Source organism: Panthera uncia, assembly GCF_023721935.1.
Source record: "Panthera uncia isolate 11264 chromosome B2 unlocalized genomic scaffold, Puncia_PCG_1.0 HiC_scaffold_24, whole genome shotgun sequence".
NCBI classification, from domain to species: domain Eukaryota; kingdom Metazoa; phylum Chordata; class Mammalia; order Carnivora; family Felidae; genus Panthera; species Panthera uncia.
The window spans coordinates 48,408,693-48,424,675 of NW_026057580.1; the positions used below are offsets into that span (position 1 = coordinate 48,408,693).

Consider the following 15,983-nt stretch of genomic DNA (forward strand, 5'->3'; position numbering starts at 1 on the left):
AGAGGCTTCCAGCAGGTGGTATATTAGCAAAAATATTTACATAGAAGATAAAGACTCATTTTATTTTCTTCCTAATCCATGTTATACCTTAACTGCTTTATGGAAAAATCCTTTTTGCTTGACCATCTTTCTTGCATGGAAACACAGATGATGACCATTGGAAAATTTAACTGCAGTCTTCTGCCACAGCAGGAAAATACGTTATTTGTTAGGCCGGGTGTTTTATTAAAGATTTCTGCAGAGGCTGAATATCTTTATCTAAAATTCACAGAAAAGCCTCAGGCCAAGATCCTAAAAAATGAGAATTATTTACTTGGAATCTTCTTAGTTCACTGTCTCTTGCTCCTTTTCTTTCTCTCTCTTTTCTTGTCTTGCTAATTGTTTTAGTGCGGTTCTGTATAGTTACAATAATTCCTACCAATCTACTACTTTTAACCATCCTTAATTCAATACAGAAAGAGAAATTGATTTTTTTCTCTTTATGAAAATCAGGAAGGGGAGGAGATTTACCTCTGAATATTCTTTTTCCTGAATTAAGAGGGAACAATAGTCCAGAGTTCTCAGGAGTAGATAATGTGGAAAATCTAGACTCAAAGGAATGTTTCAATGGAGGTGCTTTTTCTGCACATGTATTTCCCTTCGTGTAGGTTATCTTTATTGTGAAACTACAGTCCTTGAAAAGATCTCCAGAGGATGTCTAGGAATGGCTTGCTGCCTCAGGCAGGCACAGACCATAAGTGTGGTGTGAAGGTAGATTCTGGGCCTGAACAACCATTACAAGAAGGTCTTTATATTTCATAAATTTAAAAAGTTGTGTTAGAGATGGCCTGCTAACTTTTATAGTCAACATTTATAGCCAGTTACTAAATCACCCTTAAAAGCTCATCACAGATCCATTTTTTAGAGATGTCTGTTATCCAACAGGGTGCTTGTTTTAACCACATTCCCCTTTCACACTTAAAACACATGAAAACATACATCTACTTTTCCAAAGGTTTGCATCTCTGTTAAATTGCACACACCATATAGCATTTTTTGGTAGCCTTAGTGTTTAATACTAAACTTGTGTTTACATAGGCAAAGTGCATGTGAAATTGTAACCACTGCCTGTTAATTCAAGCTTAAAAGCACTTTATTTCACAAATGCAAATAACTAAGTAGAAATAGTTTTGGGGGGGGGGTATTACCCAAGTAACTTGTTTAAATCTTCTTTTTTCATAAGGGAATACATTTGACCCTTGAAAAACACAGGGGTTAGGGATATGACCCCCAACACAGTTGAAAATCTGTGTAAGTTTTGATGCCCCCCAAACTTACCAATAACACAGTCAACTAACACATAGTTTGTATGTTATATGTATTATATGTATGTGTGTATTATTTTTATAATAAAGTAAGCTAAAGAATAGAAAATGTCATTGAGGAAATCATAAGGAAAGAGAAAATACATTTACAACGCTGTACTGTACTTATAAAAAAATCTGCATGTAAGTGCAGCCACACAGTTCAGACTCATGCTGTTCAGGGTCACCCGTAGTTCCCTGTGTCCAGTGTGATGATAGAAAAAAATGATGAAGTTGGCCTCCAATATCTTTAGCTTCTTCTCTTCTTGAGAGTCTCTTCTTTTTTGTTGTTTGTTTGTTTATTATTTATTTTAATTCACATCCAAGTTAATTAGCATATAGTGTAATAATGATTTCAGGAGTAGAATCCAGTGATTCATCCCCTACATAAAACACCCAGTGCTCATCCCAACAAGTGTTTTACTTAATGCCCCTTGCCCATTTAGCCCTTCCCCCTCACCCCTCCAGCAACCCTCAGTTTGTTCTCTATATTTAAGTCTCTTAATGTTTTGTCTCCCTCCCTGTTTTTGTATTATTTTTGCTTCTCTTCCCTTATGTTCATCTGTTTTGTATCTTACATTCCACATATAAGTGAAGTCATATGATATTTTTCTTTCTCTGACTGACTAATTTAGCTTAGCATAATACATTGTAGTTCCATCCATGTTGCGAATGGCAAGATTTTATTCTCTTTGATCACCTAGTAATACTCCATTGCATATATATACCACTTCTTTATCCATTCATCTGAGACTCTTCTGCTTTCAAGTGTCCAGTGTCCCAGGGTCTTCTGTATTTCACTTTTCAAATTAGTGCCTGGAAAGCATCCTGACAGCAATTACTTACTTTGTAGTGTGAATCAGGTGAAAATCAACGAACTGCTTTAAGGGGCTATTGCCATTTCAAGCCTTTCTGATTGGAGAATGTTTGGGTATTTCTGGTGCCTCTGAGCAAGTGAGGGAAATGCTCTGGGGGCTGAGGAGGGGGGGTTCTTGTAACCCCATCCCACAAGTAGCCTTGCTTTCTCTTTTCTTTTCCTCTACCCTAGGTAAGGGAGGGAGAACTATTATGCAGTCCTATTTACTAGCTCTAAGAATCTCCAAGCTCTTTCTTGTTCTGTAACAACAATCTGTGTGTGCATATGTGTAATAGATGACAGGCGCACTTCACATATGTTAATGCGGCTGATCACAATGATGATCCATGGGGGAATAATTATTATCACGCTGTGTACAGACGAGGAAACTGAGACATGAAAAGGTTAAGTAACTTGTCTGAGAGCTACCCAGTGGGTAGAGCTACCAAGTGGGTGGAGCCAGGTTCAATCTGTACACTTTGCATAGCTGCCCACTAGTAGCTAACTAGTCGGATGCCTTTAGTTTTTGCTCACAGGTGTTATTTTTATTATGTTGCATGGTTTATACTGTTTGTTAAAATGTTTTTTTTTTTTTTTTTTTACCCAAACTAAATATCATCTTTTGGTGAGTAGCTGGTCTTGGTGTCATTGATTGAATTTTTCTCATACAGAAGCCCACGTTTTATTAACAGAAACATGTGACATATTTAATTTTAGCTTCTCAGAAAAGGCATTTAGTACCCCACTAATGCTTAGTTTGTGGCCCATAATGACCTTTTCTGTCAAATCTATACTTGGTACCTATGGTTTTACTTTATATTTCCAAACCTTGTGTAGTAGACTTTGTGGACATTATGGTAATGGGATTTTGTGTGTGTGTATGTGTGAAAGACACCAAACGAGTAGTCGTTTGTCCTTTTACTGAAACAAAGATTTGAATTTCAAAGATTGTAAGGCTGGTGCCTGTCCTGGCTTAGTATCATATCCCAGTGGTGCTTTATTTTTCTCTGAAATGGTATTAGCAAATTTGGGAATTTGAGACGTTCTCAGCAATCATTTCTCACTAAGGTCAAAAGACATTGTACAGAAATCACAGGTTTTAGGTGTATTCTGTTTTTGATGGACTATTTTTCTAGTGGTTTCTTTACAGTTGCTTTTTTGTTATTGTTTTATTCTAAGTAAACTTTTATGGGAGTAAAACATTAAAAAATTTTTTTACAATGTTTTTTGAAGTTTATTTATTTATTTTGAGAGAGAAGGTGGGGGAGGGGCAGAAAGAGAGGGAGAGAGAATCCCAAGCAGGCTCCATGCCGTCAGCACCAAGCCATTGCAGGCCTCCACCCCACGAATTGTGAGATCAGGACCTGAGCGGAAATCAAGAGTCGGATGCTCAACTGACTGAGCCACCCAGGCACCCCACCAACATTTCACATTCTCAGTCTTTTTTGTTTTAACCATTCTGGTAGTACATAATGATATCATATATGGTTTTAACCTGTGCTTATGATGACTGTCATAAAATTAAGCATTTCTTCTTTTTATGACAGTTGCTTTTAATTAGAATTTCGTGACTTTTAAGCAGCTCCACTCAACTTTGTCTCACCTGAAGGACTAAGGTGCATACTTTTAGTTGCAGCTTTCATTGTGATGATATGCTATGGTGCCTGGGTGCATACTAAGCCACTATAAATATGTTTTGGGTCTGACCTTTGACCAGTTAGGTGCTAAAGCATATCTTGATAGGAAATTGCTAAGAATATCATGTAGAGTGGAATTGAATTTCTTGAGGAAATTACCTCTAATTCTGCCTCTTTTATCTGTACACCTCGTAGATCAACGTGCTGGCTCTTGATGTGGCCCCAGGTATCTGTGTGTTAATCCCATTGAGTGATATGTATAACTTTCTCCCCAAAAGGAGCCACTCTAATAACATATTTCCTAGGGAACTTTGAACTCATTCTAAAATGATACATTGGAACCACTTTGGACTTTGGGAACTACATGTTCATACCTGCAGAGTTGCCTTTTCTTAAAAAGTGTATTTGTGATACTTTATATTTAGCATATCTCGTCTTAAAAATATTGGTTTTAATGTATTTTTATTACTTGCAAGTTTAGACTTCTCTTCAAGTTTTGTTTTTAGATTTTTTTTATCACACAGTCATGTTTCAACCTCCAGGAGAAAACAACAAATTGAAAACCTCAATATCCTCCTACCAGGTAGCGTTTTGGACGTCTGGGATTTGAAAGGGTGCTTCACTTTGATTAGAAGTGTGTTCTTGTATTCTCTATTAACCAAGCATTAGATAATTATTAGGAACATATTCTAGGGGTGAGTGAGCTTTCCAGGGGTGGCTGATTCATTTTGGGATCCCTGCTGAGATGGTCATTAAGAAATGCCAGCCAGTGAGGAACTGCGTGCCTGCTCTGTTTGGTATTGAATCAAGACCATTTTATTTCTCTTGAATCAAAAAACCCAACACACACACACACACACACACACACACACACATCAAAACAGTGATAATGAAGAGATGTGTCTGCCTGCAAAGTAGTCTAGGCTTGAATAAATTGCTGCTCAGGAAACACCAGTCCCAAGAAGCCGTCTCCATCCACCTTCTAATTCTCTTGATCCATCTTGGTTCCAAAGTAGACGACAAGTTTGCTGTTGGAGTTTTTTTGATCTCTTGTCATTAACTTACACCTGTGGTTAATTTTGATTGTCCTGCTGGTTGGGGTACTTATGCTCCTCCGTGTTGTCACATGCTTGTCAGAGGTATGCAAAAACACGGCAGTTAGTGATGTTTTTCACTGTGAATTCAGAGATCTAAGACTTCTTGGGTAAATAATTCTCAAGCAACAGTCACCTTTTGTGAGATGAATAAATATGGCAATTTAGATGTTTATGAGCTACTGTAAATCTTTTCTGCATTGTGCTTTGGAAAAAATGTTTTCCTTCCCATAGCTCGTAAATACTTGGAAATAATTGATTTTAGATGATTAAACATAGCTTGTCCAACTTACTTATTGGGAGAGTGCCATCTCAAATTACATTTTTTGATTACAAAGAAATGAAACAAAATTTACATTTTGAAGTAATTTGTCATTAGCCAAGACAATAATCTGCTTGGATTTCTTTTTTTTTCTTTCTTTCTCTATAGACCACATTGGAAGTTTCCACTTAGAAATTTATACATTGTTCACTCTCATAGGAGTGAATCAGTAGGCAGAAGGTAAGAAGACAAGTTAGCTTTCCTTGACAGTGTCTCTCAGTTACTACAGGGAGGGAGGTGGTGGGGAGAGGAGAAGCTGGCTAAATCATTGCATCTTTTTAAAAAAGTGTTTACTTATTTATTTTGAGAGAGAGTATGGGTGCACGTGCTGTCAGTGTCAGCATAGAGCCTGACTTGGGGCTCGATTTTATGAACTGCAAGATCATGATCTGAGCCAAAATCAAGAGTCAGATGCTTAACCGACTGAGCCACCCAGGTGCCCCAATCATGGCAGCTTGATAGTGGATCTTAAATTCGACATGATACATAACATAACATGATACATAACTTGACATGATACATAAAATATAATTTGTGTATCCCACTGTCAGAGATTCTGACTCCGTAGGTCTGAGGAGGGCCTTAGAAATCTCTATTTTTTAGCAAGCACCCTGCTAACTCTAATGTGCATGATCCAAATCCACACGACGTGAAATACTGATCTACGGGCTCTTATTAGAACATGATGTAAGGTTCCTGACACAGGTGAGAAGATGAGCCATTATGAACTATATTTTTATAATTGAGAGAGAGAAAAAAAAACTGCCTCTTTAGATACAAAGTCCTAAACTGGATGTGTTAGGCTGGGTTCCCTAACAGCAGAGCCCGTGACTGGCATTTAGGTGTGTGTAAGTTACTGGAGTGGTCTCAGGAACAAGAGAGTAAGGGACATAGGATAGGGCTAGGCAAGGAGCTAAGCAGGGCTGTGGTCTCAGTTAGAGACCTGCTTTTAACCTGATTTCATGAAGAGCTCCATGCATGAATTGTCCTGCCTTGAGGAAAGGAGGCCTGCCTTTTGTATCTCACGTCAGTCAGTCGCCGGTTACAAGCTGCCCCAGGATGGATGAGTGATATAATCTCCTGAATAAGTCCTGTTCTGCAGAGGGCCATTCTCCTGGGAGGAAACCTCTGGGGCTAATTAGTCACCCACACTTATGGCAACTGGGGATGCCAGGTAAAAGGGATCCAAGAGGGCACCATCAGCATCCATTATGTTAAGAGTCACAATGTGGCTCCTATTCTTGGTCACCCTGGCCACTCTGGCTGTCGTATGTTACTTTATAAGCTTTCTGCTCTTAAAGATGCTTTTTTATAATTGTAAGGGGAAACATAGGTGGCAAACATACTTGGCTTTTTGTTTTTTAATATTTTCCTTCCTGTGCTTAAGGAAGGATTGTCATCCTGCAGCAAAGTGTAGAAAATATGGCAACCTCCTTTGTCAATTTTGTTTCCTATTCTCAATAAGAGAAACAATGACTCCAAATATTGAATTATAGATCCTCCGGCTGTAGTGAAATCTTAATGTGTTTTACTCAAAACTTCATTTGCAGATGATTCTGTCTCATGCTTCTTGTAATGATATTGCTTGTGGGGGATGTTCCCTTGTTTAGGACTTTCACCAAGAAATATGATGTTCTGGAAATTATTGAACTGGTTGTCATTGGTTACTTGGCTTTATTAAATAAAACAGCCTCTTCTAAACTATGTTCTGCACAGCACTAGTACCTTTTGTACTGTGTTCTATAGAAAATAAGTTCTATGGTCAAATAATTTTAGAAGTGCTCTATGTACTGTGTTCCCCTCTAGGAGATGCACAAAGCATTTTGGCCAATTGAAGGCTTTAAATATCCAGTGGGAAGGAAAACTGCTTACCTGTGTTTAACCTATTGTTTCTCAAACCTGTTTGCTCATGGAGGAGCCATTGTCATGGCTGCCTCCTTCTTTTTCATTTTTTCAGAATACATGTTACCATCTTACAGAACGAATCCTCCATAGAACACAGTTTGGGGAACGCCGAAATAAAATATTCCTTGTCGTGTATTATCAGTGTGTTGGTAAGCAGCAAAGAACTGGTTGCACTCCTACGTTTTGTAAAACCAGCTGCAACACCTGATCTGCATGCAAGGCGAGTGCAAAGCAGATTTGGGGGTCAGAGTAGTCTCTGGAGAAAGAGGACAGGTTATTTGTTTTCCATACTGAAGGGGCCATAAAAACAGTAACACATTTAATGAAGCCTCACCATGGATATATTACTCTCCATAAAACATTTTATTTAGCCTAACCTACAATTACTTAATGGACAGCGAGTTTCACAAACAGCTAGTCCCCAGCCTCAAATGTTTATTAAGCGTCTCTTCTTTTGGACCGGCTTTGCCAGGGAGAGTCATGCAAGATTAAAAAGATAGAATATTAAAAATTCAGCCAGACACACCAAGACTGCCCTGATGATAACAACCATGGTGTAATGTTTCTGAATTCATACGGGTTCCCATGTTCTCAGTAAAAAATACCCTGCCATTTCCCAACGCTCTTTCATTAAAAAATTATTTGGATTGTCATGCGTATGTGGCATTTCCTTTTTGCATAAGACGGGCCCTCTGTGAGTTGTATTTTCCTAAGGAATTTTGAAGTGTAAAAGACAGAAGTGAATGAATATTTATTTCCAGGAAAAAAGTGTGAATCCTTACATTTTGTATAACACTTTGCAGTTTACAGAGAACTTCCCTCCTCCCTCAACTATCACTTTCATTCTTACAAAAATCCTATAAGAATGGCAGTATTACAGGCACCACAGAAGTGGCCAAGATCTCTTGGAAGGCTGGCCAGAGCAGCCTTACAGAATTCAGCTTTAGTTGACATTCATGTTGACCATTGTCCTAAGCAATAGCCCCTCCTGGGTTTGTTTTCTTGCAACATAAGGAATTCTAGAAGGAAACCATGCAAGACTTTTTCTCATTTGCTCTGATTTCCTTCATGCTTAATTATGCTTAACCAGCATATCATCTAGACTCAGCCACAAACTTACCATTTCCTATCCATTGCTTAGTGATAGTCACATCTTGGATCATGAGAGGTGGTGAGATTCTGGAGTACATGTGTGAGTTATGTGGTGTAGAATGTATAAGTTGGTGGAGGATGAAGTAGTCAGAGGTCATATTTAGACAGAGTCCTGTATTTTCTGATGAGGAATGTGGATTTTCTCTAGTTGGGAGCTGGAAGAGTCTAGGATCTTGGATGCCTTGGGCAGGGTAGAAGAGAATCTGATAACACAGATACCAGTGAGGAGGCTGATACATGGATAAAGTACACATGATGAGGGTCTGAGAAATGGATATGGCTGAGGCAATGGAGAATATTCCTAAGGTAGAATTGACTGGTCTGGATGGTAAGGGAGATACAGGAACTAAGGGTATATGTGAGATATCTAGTATGAGTGGACTTTAATGCTATTATCAGAGAAAAGAATGTGGGGGAGAGAACTGGGTTGGTAGGGTAGGGGTGGGGAAGAGTATAAAAGATAGAAGTCATTTTAAGACTTGGTAAGTTTGAAATGAAATATTTAGAAAGCAGTTTGAAATATCAGTCCAAATTATAGAGAAAGGAAACAAAACCTGAGATTTAGATCTAGAATTCAACAATGGATAAAGCCCTATGCATAAAGCAGAGCATCCAGAAAGAGCGTGGTGCTAGTCAGCCCACACAACTCAGGTATGTTAGAAATGTCATATGTTTTTATCATTCATAAGTCAACTTCACTTCATACTGAGCACCTCTTCCTTTAGTCTCGGGGAAATCTTAATTTCATTTATTTGAGTTTCCCTTCCTCTACCAAGGCATTAGGATGCAGAGTGATTATCTGGTCCTTGGTTGTCTCTCCAGGTAGGTTCCTGCCATGACTGCCATCCTCCCTACCAGATCCCTTTTTCTCTGCTATGGCTATGCCTTGTGATGTTGCCTGGAGTTTTGTCTGCCTAGCCTAAACTCTACCTAGGCCTTCCACTTGGAGTTTTGATGTCAACATTATGGGGGCATAGGGAAGCATGGCTGCTCTGGGACCCTTTGGTATCTCTCTTCCTTCATTCTTTTACCCTAGGGATATCTTCCTAGGGCAGAGAGGAAAGGGAGGATGAATCCCCCTCCTTATTGCTTCTCACACTCTCTCCCATCTTCTCCCCAAATCACTGAGTTCCATTAAAGGCTGAAACAGGTTTTTTTTTTTTTTTGTTTTGTTTTGTTTTTTTTTGGTGGGGGGGGGGGGGGGGGGGGGGGGAAAGCCAGAAGGACTTGCTGGCTATTTCTGTTTTTGGCCCTGATGCATACCTTCTGGAAGTCATGGCATATCGAGACTGCTACCAGTCTGAAATGGAGGAAAGCAACAAACAAATACAGAGAGAAAAAACATTAAATCTGAAAATACCATCTAGCCATAGTGTTAAAGTACAGGGAAAAAACAAGCAGGACTGTGGGCTCCAGAGTGATAAGCCAAGACAGAACAGAAAGATGGCATGCAGGGAATACGCCAGAAAGCTTCTAGAGGATGCAACAAAACACCCCTCTCAGTATGCCAAGACAAGGTACTACCCCAGCTGTGATGAGAACTAGATATTCCAGAGGAGGGCAAGTAGGTTCAGAGCCCAGGGTTTTAAAGTATGTTTATGGCCCAGCCTGTGGTTGGGAAGAAGCATCAATCAAGTTGGGTTCAAATGAAGCTGCCTTCATCTTGTGTGTAATTATGTGATGCCACATACAGTGTTCTCATCCCTTTCTCTGTTTCTCTGATGGTTTCCTTCCCTGGACTACAAGTTCTTTGGGGACAGGGCAATGCACTTTACATTCTTATATCCCCAGCCCTTAGCAAAATGTCTGTCACATTGTGGATTCCTTATTTAGATTTAATGAATGACTAAGAGCCAAAGTTTTCTAAGAGGGTCAGTGTTTTATATGTCCAGCAATAGGGCTGAAATAATCCAGGGTTTCAGATGAATTTCCTTCTAATGTTGTGTTTGACAAAAGCAGGAGATCTGGGTTCTGTGCTGTAGGTCTAGTAAATTGGTTTCCTTATTTCCAGTGAGAAGGATGGTTAACACTATTGGCAGTTGTTTGTTTAGGTTCAGTGGAGTAAAAGATAGGGGTTAGACATGGCTATTTTTACCCCCTCATTTGTACGCTAATGTAGACATTGAGGTCATAATGTATTTAAGAAAAATGTTCCATTATGGATGCAATTCAGAAACAAGTCAATTCATCACAGATCTATATACTCTATGCACACAGTACTGAGAGAAATTGGCATACAAAGAGAAGAGGGACAAATACACAGGTCTTGTTTTTGTAAAAATCTTCCATGTAGTAGAGAGGATAGGCAGGAAAGAAATAGCTATAATTCAAGAAGAAATTTTTAAAAAAGCAAGTGTTGACAAAATAAAGAAATGGAAAAGATAGTGTTTACATTCAAATAAAATCATAGATTATGTAGCATTTCCCAATGCTTAGGTATCCCAAATAAGAGTTATTTCAGTGAATCTTGCAAAGTAGAAAGACAATTTTTGTAGTATACTTACCTTTACAAAAAAAAAATCTTCATAGCACAAACCAATACAATTTAAGGGAAGGGTCTAGATTACACCAGTGGCTTATTTCTCAGCAAAGAAGAAAGGTGTAAGGAGGGCAGAGAAGATTATTGAAGAGCCAAGACTCACTGTTTCCGTTTATGGAGAAGTGTATGATTTTTGCCAAGGAATTACATACAGCAGACTGACTCCTTTTTTAGCTTCTAAATCAAAGTTGGAGAGGTACATGGTTTGGAACCATTTCAGTGGTGTTTGAAGTTGCTCAGGGACCCTTAGGTGAAAGGTGGTGTGTAAATCCAAATAAATATTCTTGTTGTTTCATTATTGTTGTGAAGAGTTATGTTGTCAGGAATACAGGCTGTTGGAATCAGATTGGGAGCAAGGAGGGGCTGTGTAGTCAACTAAAGATTGTATTTCACAGCTGTAAGCACCCAAAAGAGCTTCTGGCAGAGGATCGTCAACTGTAAATTTACAGCCTGCATAGGCATTCAAGCTTTGTTTTAAAAAAATCCCCTGAAAATGTGTTATTTTAAATGTCTGGCTTCTATTAGACTCTTATTTATATATTTTTAGCATGTAGCGGGGGTGGGGAAGGGGCTGAAAAAGAAGGAGAGGAGGCTATCAAAAACACTTTGAAGGACCTCTAAATTTTTCTTTATTTTTTACCCCCTAACAAGTTAGCTCCTTTTCACGTTTCTTATTTAACTAGCCATTTGAGTTGAAACACTAGCGAAGTCATATTTATTGAGTTCCAGCATATTTATTGAGCTAGGGCTGGTGCTTTGGGACTAAGGTTGATCTTTGCTTTTCTGGAATCTCTAGCTGGAGGAAAAGGATAAACCTATGAAAAACAATAGGGGGCTTTCCTTAGGAGAGGATATATCATTGAATAATGGGATGTGTGGTTTGGGTATATGGGCTGGAGAGGGCAGGTTAAGGGCTCAAATGAGGTCTCTGAGAGGTCCTGCTGTTAGAGAAATGGAAATAATCCTCCAGGGGAAAATTCCCCTTATCCATTGTAACAGAACCATCAGAGGAAGGGAGGAGGCACAGAAATGCTGCTTTGTCTCCCAGGAAGTGATGGGAGCTTCCTCCTTGGTACCCAAGCCTCAAGAGCATGCCTTGACTTTGACTCCTCAAGGTGACGATGTGTCCAGGGGCCAAGATGAAGGATCTGGCCATGGAGAAAAGCAGACACTAAAGCTGGGAGCTCATTTCACCTGGGTCCCTTGTTCTTCCTAAGCTGTGGAACTCAAACCTGGAGCTGGCAGCCGTGGACTCGCCCACTGGTCACAGCCCCTTTCTTAGACTTAGTGGAGATGTCTGAGGTGTGGCAGCACATGAGTGGTGTCCTGGGAGTTTCTGGGAGGTGTGGGAAGTTGCTTAGCATGATATTCTCTCTGATCGGTGTCTGGGAAGACTGCCCGTGGCAAGAGCACTCCAAGCTGGTCAGGTGAAACTCTGTGCCAAAGTCAGAGGCCTGAGCCGGCACATTTGTACCTCATTCTGGAAGATTTGCTTTTCCAAGTCACCAGCCCGCAAGGGCAACAGGGCTACACAAATAGAAAGATACTGAACTTGCTGGTGTTACTCCATCTGCTCACACAGCCCATTGGGTGACTGCAAAATGCCCCAAGGGGATTTTGAGAGTCCTCAGGAAGTACTCACATGTGCCTCCTGAGTAAGATCAGTCAGCAGTCACTCAGTTTACACATTTCAGACTCCTGCCCTGCTCTAATTAGTCTCTGAAGGCATGTCCATGTCTTCTAGCACACCTCGGTCTCCCTCTGGACACTGCTCCAATGTCCTGGAGCGCTCAAGGTGTCCAGTGGGGGAAGGGTCTGTGCCCAGGGATTTCCCCCCTTTCAGGACACATTCTGTTAGAGGGATTTCAAGACAGAGCATTCTTTGGGCTGAGTGCTCCTACATAGTTCTTAGTGAATTAGTTCTTGTGTTTTTTGCTTATTACAATTGGCCCTTGTACAATGTGGGGGTTAAGGGCACTGGTTCCCGCACCTCCCCTTCAGGGCAGTTGAATATCTGTGTTTAACTTTTGATTCCCCTAAAACTTAGTTACTAATAGCCTGCTATTGACCAAAAGCTTCACTGATAGCCTTGTCAATAAACACGTTTTTGTATGTTATATATATTATATACTGTGTTCTTACAGCAGAGTAAGTTATAGAGAAGAAAATGTTATTGAGAAAATCATAAGGAAGAGAAAATACATTTATAGTACTGTATTAATTGACAAACATCCACGTATTAGTGCACTTGTGTGGTTCAAACCTGTGTTGTTCAAACAGTCAACTGTACTTCCCTTTTCCGTAGCCCTCAGGCAGGGGTTCAGTGGGGATTTGGGGCAAAAACAGTTCTAAAGGGCAGCCTGTGTGCTATGCATGAGGAAGGCTCTCCTTGCCTTCTGAGCTCAGACTAAGGCTCTGCCGTTGGGTCCAGTTGACTCTGTCTGGCTCTGTCTTCGTTGGGATACCCTACTCAGGAGGCTCCTCACCCCCTCATCCACCTAGTTCACAAGTCTGTCCCTTTGAGAAGAATAGCTGGGAACACACTTATCTTTCTAAGAGAGAGAGAGAACCAAGGCTACCTTTATTTTTCAAAATTATTTAAAAATTAATTCAATTAAAGTTATATGTGCATTAAGGCTTAAAATGAAAAATTATAGTCATCTACTCATATCCCATTCAATCCCAAATCCTAATCCCAGATGTGACCACTGTCAAATCTAGCTAAATATTTTTATGTCACACAATTTGTGTGTGTATGTGTGTGTGTGTATATATATATATATATATATAAAATTTCATTTATTTTATATATTTATTTTATTTTTTAGAGAAGTATAATTGACACATAACATTATGTTAATTTCCGATGTACAACATACTGATTTGATATTTGTGTATATTATGAAATGATCACCACAATAAGTCTAGTTACCACCTGTCACCATACTAAGTAACAAAATTTTTTTTCTTGTAATGAGAACTTTTAAGATTTACTCTTTTGGTAACTTTCAAGTATGCACTACAATATTATTGACTATAGTCATCATGCTGTATATTACATCCCCATGACTATTTATTTTATAATTAGAAGTTTGTACCTCTTTTTTTTAAAAAAATGTTTTAATGTTTATTTTATTTTTGAGACAGAGAGAGAGACAGAGTGTGAGCAGGGGAGGGGCAGAGAGAGAGGGAGACACAGAATCCGAAGCGGGCTCCAGGCTCTGAGCTATCAGCACAGAGCCTGACACAGGGCTCGAACCCACAAACTGTGAGATCATGGCCTGAGCCAAAGTCGGACGCTTAACCGGCTGAGCCACACAGGCACCCCTGTACCTCTTTTTTTTAGAAGTTTGTACCTCTTGACCCCTTTCACCCATTTTGCTTACCTGTTGCTTCCCCTCCCTTCTAGCAACCACTGTTCTGTTCTCTGTATCTATGTGCTTTGTTTTGTTTTGTTTTTCTTATTTGTTCATTTGTTTGTTTTTAGATTCTGCATATAAGTGAAATCATATTGTCTTTCTCTTCTGATTTACTTCACTTAGCATAATTCCTTCAGGGTCCACGCATGTTGTTAAAATGGCAAGATTTAATTCTTTATGGCTGAGTAGTATTCTATTTGTGTGTGTGTGTGTGTATTATATCTTTATCCATTCATCCATCAATGGACACTTAGGTTGTTGGGCACAATATCTTGGCTGATGTAAATAATACTGCAGTGCTGTTATCCTTGCTAACACTTGCTATTTGTCTTTTTGGTAATAGCCATTCTAACAGGTGTGAGGCTATATCTCATTGTGGTTTTGATTTGCATTTCCCTGATGATTACTGATATTGAGCATCTTTTCTTTTTTTTTGGTGCTGTATTTTTTTTTTTATTATTTTTTATTAAGTATAAAGACTTCCAATCACATCACCTAGAGATCATTTTACCCACTGCTCTGTTTAGCCACCAGTCTGTTGTTTCTTTCTTCATCAGAGGTGAGGCAGATATCTTTTCCGTGGAGAAGAGAAATTCATGGTTTATTGCCTTTGCCAATAACAAAAAGCTGGGTGACAAAGCTGTTGCCATTGACGTCTTTCACATGAACTACATCAAGAGAACCAGAGTATCCCTCTCTGTTGGTGATCACACCAATTCTTCCCAGGTTAGCACCTCCAGTCACTATACACAGATTATCGGTATCAAACTTGATGAAATCAGTACTCTTTCTAGTCTCCAGATCAGTCTGAATGGTGTTATTCACCTTGATGAGGGGATCAGGATAATGGATGGAACGAACATCATGATGGATCACCAGATGAGGGATTCCTTTTGTCCCCACAAAGATCTTTCTTACTTTGCACAACTTATACTAGGCCTCCCCAGGTGTGATCTGATAAACAACAGAGACCCTTGGTATTATAGATCAGATGGAAATTCTTCCCAGTTATGTCAATGCTGATGCCATCCATAAAAACAGCAGGGTATGTTATATCAGTTCGAACCTGGACATCAATCTTAATAAAATACTGCATACAGGTCTTCTTTACTTCATCTCTGTTAGGGTACACTTAAGTCTGTTTCTTAGGAAAATGATGGGAGAGAGACATTCTTTCAGCTTATGGGGACCAATAGTTGGATAAAGGACAAACACATTGGTCGATTTATCCAGTATCCAATGCTTTGGAGCTGCTACATGCTTCAGATGCTTTTTGGGACTATGAGCCATGGCTGTACTAGGCATGAAAAGAGACTCTTGGGCATCTTTTCATGTATCTGTTGGCCACTGTATGTCTTCTTTTGAAAAATGTCTATTCATATCCCCTACTCATTTTTTAATGAAAATTGTTATTTTGCCGTTGAGTTGTATGAGTTCTTTACATAATTTGAATATTAATCCCTTATTGGATTTGCAAATATTTTTTTCCCATTTGGTATGTTGCCTTTTTATTTTGTTGATGGTTTCCTTTGCTGTGCAGAAGCTTTTTAGTTTGATGTAGTCCCATTTGTTCGTTTTTGCTTTTGGAGTCAGATCCAAAAAATCATTGCCAAGACCATTGACCATGTTTTCCTTTAGGAGTTTTTTGGTTTCAGATTTTACTTTAAAGTTTTTAATTCACTTTGAATTAATGTTTGTGTGTAATCTCAGTATTTT

At 39.3% G+C, this 15,983-nt stretch overlaps 1 pseudogene; it reads right to left on the reverse strand.

Annotated features, from left to right (window-relative positions):
* Positions 1 to 14,774: 14,774 nt before the first annotated feature.
* LOC125937954 (40S ribosomal protein S4, X isoform-like) lies at positions 14,775 to 15,557 on the reverse strand (annotated as a pseudogene).
* Positions 15,558 to 15,983: the final 426 nt, after the last annotated feature.